We start from the raw sequence: 21,312 nt of genomic DNA, 5'->3' as shown, positions 1-21,312 counted from the left end.
GTGCATGTGCTGGGATGGGGTTGGGATTATAGAGACCTGTGGGCAGACCACTGGGGCCCTGCAGTTCTGTTTATGCACAGAGTTGATACTTCTTATAGGAAGAGGTGCTCTCAGGCCAGTGTGGTGCTCCTGTTGGCACACTGTTTTTGGAACTTTCAGGAAAGGTAGAACTTCATTGGTTGAATGTCCAACTCCATACCTCCAGTCTTTGGTGCTCTGAGTTCTCTACTGTGGATGAAAGCAGAGGCCTAGCTCTTGGCAGAAGGGGTGTTTCCTGTCTTGCAACCCTTCTATGATTAACAGTCCCCCAGAAATTCTGCAGAGACGCTGGATTTAGGCATTCTAGATATCCAAATGTGATAGTATGAAGACATCAGTTTGGAACGATTCTCAAGGTGACCTTGAGATACCTTCTCTATCTGAGGACCATGAGTTGCCAAGGGATGACTCCAAAGTGGGTAGAGGCAGCAGGTATTTTGGGGACAGATGCACCTCCAGAGCTATCGAGATCTCAGGGGATAGTCAAGCACCAGGCTTTGTTGGGTTTAGGAAAGAAACTCATTACAGGCTAATCCTGTGTATCTGGATTGCCTAAGCCCTTTGTGTTATAGAGTAAGGCAAAGCTGTCCACTGGGAGCAGAGGCCCATTTTTTTGGTACTTTATATGAATGAACCTAGTCATGTGGGGCTTTGTATCTAACCTTCCTGGGTGGTCTTCCATTCACTTCTCCAATAAGGCTCTTCCTTGGTCATACCCTGGAAGTGTCACAGAGACATCGTCTCTCTGTCTGGTTGGAGAGGCAAGAAGGAGCCAATTAAACATAATCTTGGCCACCAACCTTAGGAAGTTAGCTGTGGGCTTTTTTCAGAGACCCTCTGGGATTTATGGAAGGTTATTGAGCAGAAGCAGCAAACAGTTAGAGCTAAGCCTTGGTAAATGAGAGAAGAGACAAGTGCAAATATGTTAAGACCTTGTGAAGGCCCAGACCTGGTGTTCCTGAGGCTGCATGTTTGAAAAGCATTTTTATGTGTGCCCGGACACTTGTCTCAATGATGTAGCTTCTCAGAGAGCTCATCTTTGATCCCTTCTCACACAAGTTAGCTTCTCATCACTCTTTCTTACAAACATTTATTTCTGATTTCTTTCAAACATTTATTGTGATTTAATGTGTCTTCCTAATCAGAAATTAACCTCTCAGAGGGCAGGATCCATGATTAAAATTTCCTTTACATCTGTCTATCTATCTATCTATCTATCTATCTATCTATCTATCTATCTATCTATCATCTGTCTATCCATCCATCAATCTAGCCATCCATCCATCCATCCATCCATCCATCCATCCATCCATCCATCCATCCATCCACTCATCCACCCATCCATCTATCCATCTATTTTATGTCTTAGTGGATGTATGTGTGCACCATGGTGTGCCTATGGAGGTCAGAGGACCACTTGCAGGAGTTAGTTTTTTCTGCCTACCGTGTGGGTCTCTGGAATTGAACTCAGATCATCAGGGTTGGCAGCAAGTGCCTTTACCCACTGAGCTGTCTCACTGGCCCAGGATCCACTTCCCCCCCCACTTCTTTTTGGTGGTTGAAGACAAGTTGCTCTGGGATGGAGTTTATCAGGCAGGGAAGATTGACTATTGCACTAGTGAAGAGAGAGCCATCCTCAGGCCCCTGTAGCAGAGTGAGCTGGGGGAAAGTCTTGGAGGACATTTGGGGAAAGTTTGGCCTGTAGGATGAGGTCATGCATTTGCTAGTTGGAACTTGTAAGTCACCTCTCAGAGAGGGTGAGAGGGCATTAACTATGGATGGCTACAATTTGAAGAGATGGCTCCCCAGTTCTTGTGAAAGACATTCCAGGTTAGTAAAAGTAGCATGAGACTGGGGGAAGACTGAGATCACAAAGGGAGTTGTTCTTCTAAAATAAAAGTTAGACCATGCAGTTTATAAAGTAACCCACTCTTTAGAAAAATGGAGATTTGAACCTGGAGTCGCTAAGAAATCTGTCTAAAGTATAGTCAAAGCAAGGTGAATTTAAGGTCAGTATTTTCTCCTCCCAGCCCCATGCTATCTTCTCTCCTTAAGGTCTTGGGCAAAGACCCAGCAAACAGTAGGTGTGTTTAGTGAGAGTAACTCCAACACCTATATCTCATTAAAATCCATTCTCCTTTCTAGAATATGAGAACCATGCCCATCTTGTTTATTGCTGTAAAACCTGAAGTTTTCCTTGCTTCTAGTAGAAATTCAGGAAGTGCTATAAGAAGAATGAGAGGATGGATGGATGGATGGATGGATGGATGGATGGATGGATGGAGGAATACAGAAGCATCAAGGATGACTTTCTGCCTTTCATTGTGGGAGACAGCAGTTAATAGGCCAGTGGCAGCTGATGCTGAGCAGTGATAATGCTTGTCTGAGGGTAGAGGCTGCTTGGTGGTGTTCCTAGGGAGTGGAGGCTTGGGGTTTGGTGCAGATGATTCAGTGAGTGCTATTGGAGCCTAGGGACATGACTATACATGTGCACATTACGCCTCTCATCTGACTTCCGTTTGATTTCTAAGAAGCCACACCAGTCCTGGGGGAAATGATAACATATGCTCTTTTTGAGTTTATTTAGAAGACAGAGCTGCGCAGAGGTGAGGGCCCCCTTCTGGGCTACCCACAGGCAGATGGATGCTGGTGCATGTAATTACTTTCAGGGTCAAAGCCGTGCAATCAGCTCTTTTGTCAGCAGCCTTCATTGAATAGTTTTATCAAGCGCCTGCCGGTGATTTGTTCCAGCTCCAGAGTAATTGTCCAATCAACCATGGGCTCCCTTGGGGGAAGGTGGTTTGAAGGAAGCATCCTGAATGTTTGTGATTAAGACTGGACAGCCTTCTTAATTAACTCAACGGACATTCATTGAGAACCTACTGTGTGCCAGATGCAGAGGAGATGGGTGGAAGTTCTTCTTCAGAAGAACCTCGGGTTGTTCAAGGGGGTTGACACAACTGCCTCACTTCTTCTGTTAATCTAGGGCCTCCAGGAGGGAAGGCTCACTCTGGTTGACAAAGCTGGGGAGATGGTTGGAGGGAAGGAAAACTTGGGGATTGTCAAGTGTTAATTTGCCACGGGAATATTAAATTGTTCTTCATGATGGTTCATACAGAGGACTTTTGGAATGAGATGCATCAGGGGAAATAGCAACAGAAAAAGACATAGGGAATGGAGATACACCATATCATACAGGGCCAAGCAAGATACACCAGATCATACAGAGCCGAGATACACCACATCATACAGGGCCTTGTGGGCTTAAGCAAGGAGTGTAGGATTTTACTCCAAGTACTAGAAAAAAGATAGTCAAAGTTTTAAGTTGAAGATGCATAGGTTCAGGGGCAATTATTCTCTACTTCAAGGAACAATTCTTCTGCCTCTGGTGTGAAGAGGAGAGTGGGAAGCCAAAGCAGATATGGTCCAATGAGGGCAGAGGCTACTGTAATGGTCCAAGCCAAAGACAGGATGGCCTTATTTCACTCAGGAGTCAGAGGGATGACTAGAAGTGATGGGTCCCAGGAGAGATTAATTAAGAAGGTGTAGCTAGAGTTTTCCTGCCTGGCCCACAGTCAGGGCAAATCTCTTTCACCTGCCAGTCCCACAGCCTCTCAGACCCGACCAAGTAAACACAGAGACTTATGTTGCTTTCAAACTGTATGGCCGTGGCAGGCTTCTTACTAACTACAGCTCAAATTAATCCATTTCCATTAATCTATACCTTGCCACATGGCTCGTGGCTTACCGGTATCTTCCCATGCTGTTTGTCATCATGGCGGCTGGTAGTGTCTCTCTGACTCAGCCTTCCACTTCCCAGCTTTATTCTCCTCCTTGCCCCGCCTATACTTCCTGCCTAGCCAACAGCCAATCAGTGTTTTATTGATTAATTAGCAACACATTTGCCATACATCCCACAGCAAGAAGGATTATATTAGAAGGACTTGGTGGGAGGCTAGAACCTGTGGGGCCCAGGGGAAGGAAAGGGAAAGGCCAGGGTGGTACCCAGGTTGGGGAAATGAGTAGATGAAGCCGTTATTCCCAGTGCAGGGGCAGGTGTGTGAGCAGAGAAATCAGAAGTATCCATTGTGCCACTGAGGACATGGGGCTAGAGCTTGGTGGGGCTGGGGGAAGGGAGGGTAACTTTTAGTGAGTAGGAATTATTTTCATCCCCAGGCTGTACCTGAGTACAATGGATCCTGCTTGACATCATTGGCTTCTGCCAAATATTGATTTATTTTTTTCAAGACAGGGTTTCTCTGTGTAGCTTTGCACCTTTCCTAGGACTCACTTGGTAGTCCAGGCTGGCCTCGAACTCACAGAGATCCGCCTGGCTCTGCCTCCTGAGTGCTGGGATTAAAGGTGTGCGCCACCACCGCCCGGCTCTGCCAAATATTGAAAGAACTCAAGTTAAGGCCCTCTGGCTTAGGTCCTGCAGCTTAGACTCTCAGAAGGCAGATTTATAAGAGAAAGCCAAACAGAATTTTGTGACATGTGCAGTGTGTGGGCACTTGGGAGACTCTGTGATGTGTAACTGAAGGTGGTTGGAGCTTGGATCTTTCAGGAACAATCTGTAGAGAAGTCACAGACCAAGGAAAGGGATTTTGGACTTGGAGGATCTGGAAATGGTGAGAAGGAGAATATATGAGCAAACTAGTGGTAGATATAGGGTAGCTAGCAAGCTCTGTTTGTAGGCTCTCAGTGCCATCTTGTCTCTGATGCCAAGGCTCTTATCTCTTCCTAGTTGAGAAGAGGGGAACCAGGGAAAGCAGAGAACACATCCTATGCATTTTCTCAATTGACTTTAGTTCAAAACAACCCATATGCCAAAGTGGTATATCTTGGCCATAGCCTGAACCTCTTTAAGGCTTGGGAATTGAATCAGGAATAGGAATGAGCCAATAATGTGTATTACTGAACCAGCAACTTGGATGGCTGAATCCTAGGAGGAGGTGGGGGGGGGTACAAAGCACTTACCTCAGAATGATCCCATGCAGGGGTCAAGGGACACACACACACACACACACACACACACACACACACACACACACACACACTAGTCACTGGAGGAGGGTGGCTCCTCTCTGGAGCGCCCGGCCTGCCTGTCATGTATCAGCAAGACAGCTTTCTGTGGTTCCTGTAACTATAGTCCCTAGATGCAGGAATACAGATATTGACAGATGGCAGTCTCAGGAGCCTGGCGGGACATCCCAGGTGTAAAAGCAGGATGTCAATAGCATAGACCGAAGCTTCTAGTTTGTGTAACTATGTGGATTTGTATTCCAGCCTACTCAGAAGCTGGCCTTCTTCCATCATATTGGCCGAGTAATGATGACTTTCAAATAAATACACTCAAGATTGGGGAAAATTATGCTTATGGCACAGGCAGTAGGGTACAACTAACCAACCTGTGAGCTGTCGTATCTCACCCACTTGAGATTCATTTGTTTGTTAGACATGAATACACATACATTGTACACACACGTACACACACACAAGTACACACACATTTGAGTCAGGGTTTCACTATGTATGTAGCCTATGCTGGCCTTATTTATTAGAGTTCATTATTTAGCTCAGACTGGCCTTGAACTTGGGATCTTCCTGCCTCAACCTCCCAACCTATGATTGCACACATGCTCTAACCATTCTTGGCTCTAAATAAATATTTATCAGGCATCCATTATGTACCAGGCCCCAGGCCAGGTACTTTACACATATGAGCACATTCAGTTTTTGTAACAAACACTCTGAGATGGATACAGCTGGACCAGTTTAATAGATGAAGAGGGTCCAAATGATGTGCTCTTGCTGAAACAGCTCATAATGGGCAGAGCTGAGTTTCGACCCCTTTTCTCTCTTTCACCTTTTGCTACCTTTTGGTAGGTGGAAGTTACTAGACCGAGCTGAGCTCAAGTATTTGGTGAACACTTACGTTCAATATTTATTGAAGTTCCCAGGCCCATACAGTACTTACTGTCAGGACTTAATAAGTTCTAAATAATAATGATTTTCCCCCCTGGATGAGTATAGATGCTTCTGTCAGCTGAGGCTGATTTCCTCCTAATTTGCAGGGAATTTATGCCACACAATGATGAGCTAAATATTTATGCAGGCAGGATGTATGTACAAATCACATTTCCATAAGAAACACAAGGCAAATGAGAGTTTCCCACAAAGGGCTTATTGATGGGAAAAGAGAATTAAACATTAGCCAGGATTAACCAGTATTATCCAAGAGTTAGCCATCTTTAGGCAATCTGGCTTTTATGCCATAGATGCTTTATAGAACATTGTCAGGGATGATTGCGGGGGAGGGACTATTTTTGAATCTCTGGGTTTAGGGAACATGTTTGGGGAAGAGACTAGCTCCTTCTCCAGGTGACCACTCCATCTCATTGGACGGCCATGGGTGAGCCATGCCTCTTTTAGTCTCAGTATCTGAAAGCATTGAGAATGTACATGGTCCTGCCCACTCTGTCTTACAATTCTCTGTTCTACACCTAATCAAGTCTCTCTCTGTATGTGTGGGAATGTGGTGTATGCACACGTGGCACCCAGAGGAAGACTTCAGCTGTCCTGCTCCATCACTTTCCTCTTGATTACTATGAGGCAGGGTCTCCCACTGTACCTGGAGTGAGGCTGGTGGCTAACAAGCCTTGGTGATCCTGCTGTCTCTTCCTCCCCCCAGCACTGGGACTGCAGGTATGTGTGTTCGTACCCATTCTTTCATGGTAGTGCTGGGGATTTGAACTTGGGTCTTTGTACTTGCACAGCAAACACTCCTACCCATTGAGCCATCTCTCTAGCTCTGCTTTTATTGTTTGTTTTACTTTTCCCTGCACTGAGAAATAGGCTGTTGACCTAGGACTATGAGTCTTCTCCCTGAGAGAAAGCAGTCAACATTTAGATAGACTACTATATACCACACACCTGCCTCATTCCTGATGTGAACCGACTCGTAACCCTCTGAGCATCTCCGTGGCATGGGTTTTATTTCCATTTTATGACTAAATACAGATAAATTGTCAGGAGCAGGCAGCACCTCTCAGCCCTCCCCATACCACTAAAATAAATTCAACCCCAAGATGATTTTAAATACATATTTTCTTTCTTTTTTATTAACATGCAAATGATTAATTTCATTATAGCATTTTCCTGAACAAAACTATATTTGTTGTTTCTGTTTTTTCTCCCTATTCTTCCCTCACTTTTACCCCATCACCCCCAGTACCCATTCCTTTCCTCTCTCATGTCAAATATGACTCTTTGTCCTCGCTCCCTTCTCTACAGCCCTTCCTCACGTCTCCTAGCCTCCTAACTGGTTTCTTAGTCTATTCCCACTCTCTCACTCCTTATTTACATACAAACAAATATTAAAAGTTAGGATTCACATATGAGACAGAACATGCAGTTTTTGTCACCTCAGTTAAGAGAATACTTCTCAGATCCATCATTTTCCTGAAGGTTTCATTTTTCTTAACAGCTGAGTAAAGTTTGATTGTGTATGTATGTCACATTTTCTTTTTTAAAATGTTGGTTAAAGTATAATTACATCATTTCTCAACCCTCCCTTTCCCCCCTCCAACACCTTCCATGTTCTCCCACCTTAATCCTTCTCAAGGTCATGGATTCTTTATGAATATTTACACATACATATATATGAATAAAAATATACATATACACACATATGTAACTTGCTGGATCTGTTCAGTGTTGCTTGTATATATGTGATTTCAGGACTGACCACTTGGTATTGCTAACTAATTAGGTTAGCACATTCTTGGGTGTGTCACATTTTCATTGCTCATTCCTCTGTTGATGGGCATCTAGACTGGTTCCATTCCCTTGCTATTATAAATAAGATAGCAGTAAGCATGGATGAACATGTTTATCCGTGGTACAGTGTAGAGTCTTTTAGGTATATGCCTGTAGGGTATAGCTGGGTCGTGCGACAGTTCTGTTCTTAAGTTTTTGAGGAACCTCCACACTGATTTCCACAGTGACTGTATGAGTTTGCACTCCTAACTGCAGAGGATAAGTGTTCCTCTTTTCCCACATCCTTGCCAACGTGTGTTGTCTTTGGTCTCCTGATCATAGTCATTCTGACTAGGGTGAGATGGACTCTCAATGTGATTTTAATTTGTGTTTTCTTTATGGCTAAGGATGTCAAACATTAAAAGTTATATTGGCCACTTGTGTTTCTTTTTTGAGAACTGTCTGTCTACCCACTTACTGACTGGCAGTTTATGTTTTTGGTGTTTAATGTTTACAGTTTTTTTACATATTGTAGATATCAATCCCCTGTCTGAGGCAAACTGCTTCTCCCATTTTGTAGGCTGTCTGCTACACCACAAATATTTTTATTTGTTTATTTATTCTTCTCTTATATATTACATCCTGACAGCAGTTTCTCCTCCTTCCTCTCCTCCTAGTCCCTCCCCACAATCTCCCCTCTCCCTCAGATCCACTCCTCCTCTGTTTCCCTTCAGAAAAGAGCAGTCCTCTTAGGGATATCAACTGAATATGGCATAACAAATTACAATAAGACTAGGCACAAACCCTCATATCAAAGCTGGACAAGGCAACCCAGCAGGAGGAAAAGGGTCCCAAGAACAGGCAAAAGAGTCAGAGATACACTCACTCCCACTGTTAGGAGTCCCACAAGAACACCAAGTTACACACCCATAACTTATATGCAGAGGACCTAGCTGAGACCCATACAGGCTCCCTGATTGTCACTTCAGTCTCTCTGAGCCCCTATGAGCCCTGGCTAGTTGATACTGTGGATTGTGTTCTTCTGGTGTCCCCGACCCCTTTGGCTCCTATGATCCTTCCTTCCCCTCTTCCATGTGATTCTCTGAGCTCTGCCCAATGTTTGGCTTTTAAAGATTTTTACTTTTAAAGATTTTAAAAAGTAAGCATTTTTATTTTTTATCTGCTACATGGGTACCAAGGAGCAAAGAGCATAGGACTTGATATTGCATGGGTCCAAGTTTGAATTCTGCCTTCCCAGTGTACAAGCTGTGCTTGGGTGACTCACAGCTCCTGTCAGTCTGTTTCCTCATGTGTACACATTTTCCTGTCATCTTCATGGAGCAGGGCTGTCATGAGTTCTATGAGAAATGCTACTGCTTTTTGGTCCCAGTTTGAGTTGCTTATTCTAGGTTTTCCTCAAAGGGCAATCAAAGATGGCCACTCTCGCTATCTAAAGATGGCTGCTCTCACTACCTAAAGATGGCTGCTCTCACTATCTTCCTGTTTAGGAAGAAGTGCTGGGTCTCCTCCCCACTCTGGCTCTCCTGAGTCTCTTGGTCTTATCCTATTAAAGCCCAGGCCCTCCCCGACTTCTGCTTGTATTTATGGTGCATGGCTGGAGATGTAGGTCCAAGCCCAGCAATTCTACTTTCTATTTGTGTGAGCTTCAGTCAACCACTTGACTTCTCTGAGACTCTATATCTTTTCTGTAAAATAGAGATGATCTTATATTTTGCTCAATACTTTGATACTTTGTTTTTTCATTTTCAGACAGGGTCATGTTATAGCTGAGGCTATCTTGGAACTCTCTGTGGCCTAGGCTGACTTCACACAGTCACCTTTCCACCTTAGACTCTCAAGTACTTACAGGCATATGCCACTATGCCTAAAGTAATAGTTGGTTAAATCCACGTCGAGCTTACAGGTGTTTTGAACTATGTTCTGTCCCAGGGAATGACCTCAGGCCTTCTAAATGAATATTTTTAGTGATCAAGAAATCTTATGATAATGAGCCTATTCTAGTCCAATTTCTGTTAGTGTTACTAAATGGTAGATTCTGGGTAATTTACAAAGAGTGGGGTTTATTCATCTTGTGGTTCTGGAGACAGAGAGTTCCACATCTGATGGGGACCCTCTTGTTGGCGAGGACTTTCTGCAGAGTCCTGAGGTAGCCCAGCCCATGTCATCACATTGTGAGAGGGGCTGTTTTAGTTACATTCCTGTCACTGTGATAAAATACCCTGACAACAAAGCAAGTTAAGGAAGAAAGGGTTTATTCTGGCTTATTGTTCCAGAGGGGATACAATCCATCAAGACAGGGAGGGCCTGGCAGCAGGTGTGTGAGGCAGGCCTGGCAGCCAGGAAGCAGAGAGATCACATTTCACCTTCTCCCAGGGCACACACACACACACACACACACACACACACACACAGAGAGAGAGAGAGAGAGAGAGAGAGAGAGAGAGAGAGAGAGAGAGTGGGGAGGGGCAAGGGAAGGGAGAGGAACAGGGACACACATACACACACACAAACACACACACACACACACACACACACACACACACACACACACACGAGGGGGGTGGGTGGGCAGAGAAGTGGAGGGGGAGGGAGAAAACAAGAAGTAGTTGAGGTCATATAGTCTCAAAGCCTGTTCCCAGTGACAGAGTTCTTCCAACAAGACTCCACTACTTCAAGTTGGCATAACCATCCCAAACATCACCAACAACTAGGGGCCAATTGTTCAAATACGTGCACCATGAGGGGACATTCTCATTCAAACACGACAGCATGACAACAGACTCTGAGGCAGCTAGTCACATCACAGCCAATCAGGAAGGAGAAAGAGATGAGTGTTTGGCGCTCAGATCACTTTCTCCTTTTTATTCAGACCAGGACTTCAGTCCCTAGAATGATGTTGCCTTCGTTTAGGGTAGATTTTCCCACCTCAATTAACCCAATCTAAAATCTCCCTCACGGGCATGCCCAGAGACTTGTCTCCTAGGCAATTTTAGATCTTGTCAAGTTGACAATTGTTATTAACCGGCAACAGGGCACATACAAGCAATGGAATCAAACTGACTTTTCTAACAGACCAGTTCTTAAGATAACCGGGAGTCTAAAATGGCTCAGTCCATTCATGAGGCAGAGCTTTGGTGAGCTAATCACCTCTTGCAGGTCCCGCCTGATTCTATCTCATACTTTTCAAGGAGGATGAAATTTCATCTGAACTTTGTTGGGGATGTGGCAGAGTCTCTACAACATTATTGTGAAGGGATATTTGAATACTTGTTTCTCTCAAACAGCAGTTTTATTGGGATATAATTCATGTACAATAAAAGTCACTATGTGAAAATGTACAATTCAGTAGTATCTAACAAATTCACAAAGTAGACAGTTACCACTGTCTGGTTTTATTTTAATCAGCCCATCCCGAAGAAATCCTGTATCTATTAGCAGTCACTTCTCATACATCCCTGGCAACCACCAATTTGCTTTCTGTCTCTATGAATTTGCCTATTCTGATCAATTTATATGAGTAGACTTGATAGTAGGTGGCCTTATATAATTAGTTTCTTTTGCTTTGTATAAGGCTCAAGGTTTTCAAGGACCATGAATGTTATAGCATCTATTAGAATCTCATTCCTTCTATGGACAAGGGCACTGTATGGCTGGTTACTCCATATTTTGTTAATCAGTTTATCAGCTTCATTGATGGACATTTGAATAGTCTTTATGTTTGGGGGCTATTATAGACAATGAACATCCATGTTCAAGTTTTATGTGGACATATGTTTTCAATTCTCTTGGGTTTAGATCTAGGGGCAGAATTGCTGGGTCATATGATGACTGCATTTTATCTCTGGAGAGACTGGGAGGCTGTTTTCTGAAGGGCTGTACCATTTCACATCCCACCCCCCAAACCTCTCTCATGGTTTATGTTGGCCGATTGCAGATGCTAACAAGTTTTTTGAGTTCCAAACCCAATTTAGTACAAAACCTCAAAGGAACGCTCAGTTTGAATTATAGGATTGGATTTAGCTTTTCCAGAAGAGCTTTCCTTGTAAAATTTATGCTGTTATGCCCAAATTATTCTGCTATGAAATCCAGAATGTCAGATGGTCTTAGATGTGAGTTCTTGAATAAGAGCTGTGATCCAACGGAAGAACAGTTTAGATTGGTACGTGTCTTACCCAGAATTCCCTTAGTTAAGGATTTGAGCATAAGTCATTTCCTTGAAGCTGATGCCAGGAGACATTGGTCAGGTGTAGATATGGGGAGGCAGAGAAGGGAAAGCAGCCAATCAATGGTGTGTTATCAAGAAGCTCACTATTGTGTGTACCCAGGGCTTGGTCATTTGGGGATGAGTGGCCCAGTGTAGAATAAGACTTGAAGTTGCCTCAATTTAGAGACAAGGCAGCTGGGGCTATTAATATTGCCAGTTCTACTGGATGAAGGATGCTTCTTAGGGACATAAACTCCTAGGACTTCTGGATTTCCCTGTACACCAAGGAACCTTGAACTCATAACCTCAGATGGAGAGTGGCATGGCAGTGTTTGCCATGACAACCTTCAGTATATGGAAGTAACAGCTGAACATCTATTGTGGGACCTACTGAAAGCGAAGCTCATGCATAATCTACCTGTGACCATCACTGCTTATATAAAAATGTTTTGACCAGAATGTGCTATAAGGCTGGTTTGTGTCTGTTGACTTAAAGCAATGAAAATCAGGACAAATACAATTTTTCTTCAACCTCTCATTGAGGTAGACAAGGACAAAGCTTCCCAAACATGGGAAATAGCATTTATATATGCTATTTCTTTTCTTCCAAAAGATTGAAGTTTGAGGCATTTCTTTATAAAAGAAAAGAATGGGGCATTTGAAAGGCACTTGCTGAAGTAATCAAGAGTTGAGAGGCAGGATTAGAAATAGGAATCAGAGTCTGCCTGGAGACAACTTAGAGCCATAATCAAGGGTTAGGAACTATGCCAGTTCCCCACAGACCCAACTGCTGGGCTCCTTAGAGCCCTGAGCACATGTTCATCTTTAGGCCCAGCAGAGGAATGGCAGGTTCCAAACACTGCTGGAGACCAGAGTCACCCTGGGTACCACATAAAAGCATCTCTCTGGGATCCAGCCCCAGTAGTTGTGGGGTAGGGAAGGCAAACTGTTCTATCTAAGACCCTGTGGATTCTATTTGGGGACCCCTGAGAGCAGACAGTGCCACAGTAGATAAAGCTCCAGCTATTTCTGGAGAGGAGGAGGACAACGGTGAGTTACTGGGCTTTCCCACATAGCCCATTAGGTTCCCTTGGCTTTTCCACATAGCCCATTAGGTTTCTGTGGCTCATCCTTCATAGCTAAGCCTAGCCTTTTTTGTTCTACTTCTGACTGAGGTGTGTCTGTGGGGGTTCAAGTTTCATCCCTGGAAACCGCGGGACTCTCGGAGCTGTGAAGCCCCCTCTTCAAGTCACCACCTCAAACAAGTAAGTGGACAATTGATCACCAATGGAGTTTGGTCAGTTGAAAGGGATACAAGGGGAATTACTTTAATTTGGATGTTTCTGAAACCAGGGAAGATTCTTCAAGCTTCTTACTCCTCATCAGACTTATTTTGGTCTGAGTTGTGGGTTGTGTTTGTATTCTTCCTACTGCCCCAGATTCATCTGTTGAAGTCCTTAGAATGGGACCGTGTTTGGAGATAGGGTCCTGGCAGGAGTTAAAGTAGTTAAAGTGAGGTATTTGGGGCAGGCTGTCATCCAACGTGACAGTGGCTGTATGGAAAGGAACAGTCTGGAGGCAGATGCACACATGGAGAGTGCCATGCAGAAAGCGTCATGTAGAGAACACTGTTGGAGGTGAAGGTGGTCTTTCACAAGCCACAGGGGGAGACCTAGGAAGAGTCTTCCTTCACATTCCTCAGAAGAAACTAACTCTCTCCATCACCTTGATTATCACTGTTCTGCTTCTACAGCTGTGAGCTGGTGAAGTTCTGTAATTTTTTTTGTTTGTTTGTTTTCGAGACAGGGTTTCTCTGTGTAGCTTTGCGCCTTTCCTGGAACTCACTCTGTAGACTAGGCTGGCCTCAAACTCACAGAGATCCGCCTGCCTCTGCCTCCCAAGTGCTGGGATTAAAAGCATGCACCACCACCACCCGGCGAAGTTTTATAATTTATAGGTAGCCAGTCTATGGTACTTTGTACAGCAGCCTGGCTAATGGCTCCAGCTAGCTTTCTTCATTGTAGATCCACTTCTTGAGTTCCTTTCAATCTTTTCTGGGTGCTGGAGGAGGGAAGATGGGGAGCTGGGGAGACGACTCAGTGGTTAAAGCATTTGCTTGGCAAGCATGAAGACCAGAGTTCAGATCCCTAGAATTCATGTAAATGCCAGTTGGCACAGTAGGCAGCAGCCACGTGTGTACATGCACCTGGGCATGCATGCACACATGCATGCACATGGCACATGCTTGGGCATACAAATCCTCACTCACAGTGAAAAAAGAAAGAAAAAAGAGGGAAGGGAAAAAGGTGGCTCTGTAGGTGAAACTTTCTGTTCTGCCAGCCATCTCCCAAATAGCCAACATGGAGACTTATTATTAATTATAAATGCTTGGGTGATAGCTTAGGCTTGTAACTAACTAGCTCTTACATGTTAAATTAACCCATATTTCTTACCTACATTCTACTGTATGGTGGTAGCTTTTTTCAGTATGGGCAAGTTCATCTCCTGCTTCCTCTGCATCTCCTGGTGACTCCGCCCTTCTTCCCAGCCTTCTCTCAGTCTTGCTTTCCTGCCTAACCTCTTTCTGCCTAGCTATTGGCCAGTTGGCTCTTTATTAAACCAATGAGAGCAACACATCTCCACAGTGTACAAAAGGATTATTCCACAGCATGGCTCTCCCTTCCTTCTTTTGCTACACTACTCCACTTCTGCTGTCAGGCTTCAGAATCTGAAATGTACCCTATGGGTTCCTGTTGGAGTGTTTGTTCACCAGCCTTAAAGGTCGTGACACCTTTGGGAGAAGTAGATCACTGGGCAGGGCCTTTGAAGGCTCTCCTGCTTCTGGTTCTGACTTGCCCTCCCTGTCCCATGCTTTGCCAAGCTAACATCAAGAGCAGGGCCTGGATCATGACTGATGTCCTTTGAGGGCTGTGGGAGGGTGTGGAAGGAGAGGGGGCACTGTGGATAGGATCGAATTTCATCTGGCTGAAGCCTCCTGGGTACATTCCCTGTCCTTGGAGAGATCTTGGTTTCACAGTGCAGACCTTCCTGTGTTGTAGAATATTATTTTAAGGTGTGTTACTTTTGTTTATGTTGCATTTGTTTAACTCTGTGAAGCTGTATTACTGTGCCTGTCTAAAATACCTGATGGTCTAATAAAAAGCTGAATGAGGCAAATAGTGGGGCAGAAGAAGGGATAGGCAGGGCTGGCAGGCAGAGAGAATAGATAGAAGGAGAAATCTGGGAGGAGGAAATGAGAAAGAGAAAGAGAAGGAGGAGGACATCAGGGGCCAGCCACACAACCAGCAACAGAGTAAGAAAGAAAGATATATAGAAATGGGAAAAGGCAAAAACCCAGAGGCAAAAGGTAGATGGGATAATTTAGATTAAGAAAAACTGACAAGAAACAAGCCAAGCTAAGACTGAACATTTATAAATAAGAATAAGCCTCCATTTGTGATTTATTTGGGAGCTGGGTGTTGGGCCCTCCAAAAGAGCAAAAACAACCAACTACATTCCTGCTAACAGACCAATGGGACAGTGGCTACCTCATGTTAAGGGTAAAGCCAGGTTGCTGGGGAAAGGTTGAAGAAGTGGGAAGGAAGAGATGGGTTGCTGGAATGGATGGCAGGAAGACTCCCAGTTTCCTAGGTGCTGCTGGCTTGAGAGTGGCATGAAGACTCCATAGAGAGGCTGCATGGAAACTTTGGGGTTGTGAGTTCCCCAACCCACAGACCCTTTTGGGCTTCTGCATTGTTGACCAGAGCCATGTACTGCCTTGTCTCATGGCTTCCAGGGACTGAGGCTGAAATACCAAATGCCTGTGTGAGGTACCTGCTTCAGAAAACAAATCCTTTCTTTCTCAAAGCATCTCCTTACTTCCTGCTGACCTGGAACAGGTTCCTGAGGCTCTCTGGCAGGCAGGCCGTCTGTCCAGAGAGCTCATTGTCCCCAATTCAGCCTGCTGAAGGACAGCCCTCTCCCACAATCCTCATGTCCTGGCTCCCTGCATTTCAGGGCATGTGGGCACATTGCTAGGCTATTTGGGCTTGGTTTTACATAGCTGTAAAAATGTATCTTTAAAAGAGAATCAGGGCCACACACCTCACCGCTCTCTCAGAGCCTTCTTTTGGGAAACCTTCACAAACACAGCCCCATCTCCAGATTGATGCTGTTTGCTGACTGATGCTGCCAAGGAAGCCCCACAGACTGCTTTGGCATCCTGGAATATCTGTCTGCTTCCCTAGATGTCTCCAGCGTTCATATCCTCCCTCCCCTTCTCTGCCACAGGGCTTAAATTGGTAACTCTTCAACCACAACACAAATAAGATAAAATAGGAAGGAAAGTGTAAATGAGGAAATGGAAAAATTTACTCTATCAAAATGCTCACTGTGGCATAGCAGAATGGTGGTGGGGTAATTTATTGGAATCCCTTTGGGCTTTGTTGGTGCTTGTTATGGTTTGAGTTATTGAACGTCCCCCAAGTGTATGTATTTGAACTTGATTTCCAGTGGGTGGTGCTGTTTTAGGATGTTGGGAAGCCTTTGGGACCTGTGACTTAGGTACTGTACTAGCCCTTTGAAGCTTACAATCCAGCCCTGCTTCCAGTCCCATTCTCTCTGCTTCTTGATCTATTAAGATGTAAACAATTGGTGCCACAAGATCCAGCTTCAGTCACCCTGCTGTCCCCACCATGTGGGTCTTCACTTACTCCCAGGCTGGGATCACAGTTCTGTGCCATCACAGCTGGCTACAGGACATCTCCTGCTGGTTCTGTTTCTCTGGGTTGTTTAACCTTCTCACACTCAGTACATTTGGGATAATATTTGGTAGTAATTATCAATATTTATTAAGAGCTATACTCCTGACACTGTTTAAATACTTAATATTTAAATACTGCATTCACATTAACTCATTAAATCCTTACAACAGTCCCAGGAGGGTACTATGGGGGCCCATTTTACAGGAGAAGAAACTGAGGCACAGCCATGAAATTTCTACCAACCTGGAACAAACTTCTGATAGAGTAAGTACAAGGAAGATCCACACGGTGGGGACAGCATGGTGGTTGAAACTGCAGCTTGTGGTGACACTTGTTCACATCTTGATAGATCAGGGAGGAGAGAACCAACTCTTGCAAGTTGTCTTCCTCATGTCATCCATACACATAGATATAAATTAATAAACATAACAAAAGAATGCACGTGTGTGTGTGTGTGTGTGTGTGTGTGTGTGTGTGTGTGTGTGTGTATGAGAGAGAGAGAGAGAGGGGGGGGGAGAACATTCAGATGTTACATAGCTTCATAAGCAGGTGTCCCTTCCTCAATGCTCATCTCCTCTTAACAATATCCAGAAGTGACAAGTAGGTCCCAGTCCATCAGGGTCTCAAGATAAGCTTCTTCATTCTCTTCTCCTTCCTGGCCCCTGCCCAGAAGGCCAGACTTGCAGCAGCACTCACAGGGAGACTGAGAAAGATAAAATGATAATGTGACCATGCCCCCAAATATAAAGAATTATGCTTTATGTTTCAGTGACCAGATATCTGCTCTTGGATCTGTCATCCCCTGAGTGTTCTTAGCTGCCCACTGTCAGTGCTGCTCAAATGCAGACCTGGTTCATGACATCTGGGAGCATTGTCCCTATAAAGGGAGCTAGACCTTGGATTGAGCTTTCTCACTGCCTTGACTTCCCCACTCTCTCTAGTCCCACCTGCATCTCTGGGCCAGCAGCTGAGTTTCCTGTTGATTCTGTTGAGTTGAGTGTCTAACGGCTGTGTTCTGTGTGGTTTGGTTCTTGGTTTTCTGAGGATGGACACTCACTGGAGTCTCAGCTTCCTTTTTGTTTTTCCCTTGGGGGAAGTGAAGCAGGGATGAAAAATAATGGGAGTGAGTACCCTTCCCGGCTTGTGCTGAGAACCCAGTGGTCTGTTCCCACTTTTCCCAGGCACTTAGCCACTCAGAGCAGGATTTTAGGGGTGGGGTTGTGCATGCTACAGTCTCTTTTTGGTACCACAAGGGAGGTGCCTCGGAGATTAGCAACTTCAAATCCTCACTTTATGGATGGGGAAAATGAAGGTCATGTGGGAATGTTGTCCTGGACTATCCTGCAAACCAAAGTGCCACCATCTTTATGAGTTCAGCCGTGCCTGCTTGCAAAAGATCATCACAGCTTGTTGACTATTGATGGTCCCTCATAGAAGGAGGGATGGGGAGGGTCATGGGATTGTTACCCAAATATCCATCTAACTCTCCCAACCAGTTGTAATCAATTCTGCTGTGATTGCATGTGGCCTCAGGGATGGGTTAGAAGTACACAGGGTGGGAAGAACTAGGGGTGGGTCCTATCTGTGTGGCCATGGGGAGTCATCATCCATGCTGGAGGAAAATCAGTATGGCTTCTTTAAAGTCACCCATGCATCTTCCCAGAGTCCCTCACCCATTGATCTGTAAATGAGCCTAGTAAACTCACTGCTCCTCCAGAGTCAACTTTGCTGGAATCCTGCCTCGGTTTGTATTTGGAACCTTAGGAGGAGGGATAGACATTGCTTATTTCTCCTGCAGGGGAGGAATTTTAGCAAGGGGGAGAAAGGCAAGAAATGAAGGAGGAAGTTCATAGAGTGTGTGATGGAGAGAGATGAGGTAGGTGGTAGAGGGTGGGGGTGGGCAGAACATGATGGTACTTGAATGCTCAACTTGGAGCTTGGTCTCTTCTTGGAGGTGGTGAAGGCTGCTGGAAGGTCTAGGGAGGGAGTGTTGGAAAGATGATGGTCTCTGTGGATGAGGGGCTGTGGGATATGACTAGGTTGGGGACCAGGGTGTCAGGAAGTAAGAAAGGGTGAAAGAGATACAGGCATTTGGTGATGGGTGGGAGGGGCTATAAGAGCTGCTGGCTTTGGGGGAGAAGTAGAACAAGTTGGGGAGATGAACACACTTGAGGGTCATTGCAAAGGAAAATGGAGGTATGGAAATTAAGCTAGGGGAAAGTACCCTTCTGAAGCAACATCTTAGATGTGGGGACTGGGACCAGGTGAGCAAGAAGTGGAGGGCTGAGGCATTGACTTGGACAGTAAGGGGACCCAGGCTGCATGTTTGGGCTCAGGCTTAAAGACTTGACTTGTGATGCCCTGGTCACAGTGAGGTTCTAGTATCATAGCACACCCCACCCTCAACCTCTGAAACATCAGCTACCGAAGGAGAAGTCAGATGGCTGAGCACGGGACCCTAGGCTGTCCAGGCTCCTCTCCTACTTCCATAATCTCATGACTCTTAGAAGAAACCAGCATCGAGGGTATAAGCATATTGTTAAATGCTGGATGACCTGACAAGGAAAAGAACCTTATTGACCAATATGGACAACTGCCTACTGCATGCTGGAAGCATCCACTCAGTGGTTCTGCATTATTTCCAACTTCCGAGGCTCCGTTCCTTATGTGACAACAAGTGCCACACGGGCTGTATTTATTTCAGACCCTTTCCTAGTTCTAATAATTAGTTTTTTGGCCATTAAGCTGGATCTCAGCAGGAATATGTTAACATGCTTATTTATATCTCACTGGGCACATACATTCTCTTGTAAGTAAAGTCTGTGATCCCCCAAAGTATCAGTGTGGAAACTTGAATTGACCCATCTATTTCTCAGCCTGTCTTCGTGAAGGTCAGCCCCTAAGGCGGCTGCCTCTCTGTTACTGCCTGCCCCTCACCCCCAGCTTATAGTTATTTTACCATTTGGATTTTAGAGGATCAGGACCATAGAGTTAAAGTGTTGGAATTGATCTGTGAGAGGGGATGAGGCAGTGAAGAAGACCTTCCAGACTGAGGGGTTCGCCATGTCCTGATCCCTGTGGGGGACTCTGCTCTGTAGCTAACACGGGATGAAGGCTGATGGCTTTCAGACCAAGGATTCTAAACATGGAGACTGGGCAGGTGTATCTCATTTGAGAAAAATAATTATGGTGACTGTTGGAGGTTGGTGGCAGGAGGAGAGGCAAGGAGGCCACAGTCTGATTGTAAGTAACATCCACACCCTCATGCATGAATCAGCTCTGATCAGGGCCATCATTTCAGAGCCCATCGCAAAATTAAAAAGTTGGAGCATGTATTAAAAAAAATAAATATGATGGAATAATACTTGGCTGTATAAAATAGTAAAGTACTAATGTGTGCTACATTGTGGGTAAATCTCAAAAATATTATATTGGGCTGTGGAGATGGCTCAGCAGGTAAAGGCATTTACTTCCTAATCTGGCAACCTGATTCAAACCTTAAATCCCATGGTTGAAGGAGAGAACTGACCCCTGAAAAAGTTGTCATTTAACCTCTACATGTATACCATGGTGGCACAAACACCCCCTTTCCTACAAACATACAATAAATAAATGTAAAAAATATCACCCCCCCCATTATGCTATGTGAAGGAAGACAATTACAAAAGGTCACATATTCTATGACCTGCTCATGAGAAATATGCAGAATATAGAAATCCATAGAGACAGAGGGCAGGTTAGTGATTGCCAGGGAATGCAGGGTAGGGAAATGGAGAACAATATTTTGATGGGCATGAAGTTTTCTTTGAAGATGATAAAATGTTTCAGAAATCAACAAAGCGGAGGGCTGGAGAGATGGCTCCATGGCTAAGAGCATTTATTGCCCTTGTAGAAGACTTGAGTTTGATTCCCCGAACCCATGTTGGGTGGCTCACAGCCACTTGTATGTAACTCTAGTTCCCAGGAGATCTGATGCCTCTGACTTCCAAGGGCACCTGCATTCATGTGCACATACCTGCACACAGACACATACACATAATTTAAAATAAAAAACCTTTTAAGGCAATTGGAAAAAGAACCAACAAAAACAAATTGTGATTGAAAATGCCACAATGACCTAGTGCTGTAATTAAAAAGCTTAAACAAAGCAAAATAAAACACCAGAAAGAGCTAGATAATGGAGCTGGATGACACATGTACTCAATGCCACTCAACTGTTCATTTTAAAATGGTCAGACTTACCTGGCAGGGGGGTTACCACAACCACGAAGATGGTTTTCTCATCTTCTATTGTGTTCTGAATGCGCTGACCCCTCATATTTCCCCAGATTTGGGAAACTTGACTGCATTATTTCTGGTAGTGGAGTACTACATTCATGAGTTCTTTTATATGTACTGTTTATTTTTTGTTTATCATATATATATATATATTTAATTTAAGTGGACAGATTTATTTAGCAAATTTTGTTTTAGTAAAAAAATATATTTAATTATTTCAAGATGGCAGCTCAAGAGGGCCTTTCTAAG

The 21,312-nt window shown here is 44.5% G+C and overlaps 1 pseudogene; it reads right to left on the bottom strand.

Moving 5' to 3' along the window:
* Nucleotides 1-21,103, bottom strand: part of LOC131907911 (putative ribosomal protein uL10-like) — an 87,297-nt pseudogene extending 66,194 nt beyond the window's left edge.
* Between the last annotated feature and the right edge of the window lie 209 nt (nt 21,104-21,312).

Source organism: Peromyscus eremicus, chromosome 4, assembly GCF_949786415.1.
Source record: "Peromyscus eremicus chromosome 4, PerEre_H2_v1, whole genome shotgun sequence".
Taxonomy (NCBI): domain Eukaryota; kingdom Metazoa; phylum Chordata; class Mammalia; order Rodentia; family Cricetidae; genus Peromyscus; species Peromyscus eremicus.
The sequence above is the reverse complement of the archived record's forward strand: the minus strand, read 5'-3'. Positions and strand labels throughout refer to the sequence as shown.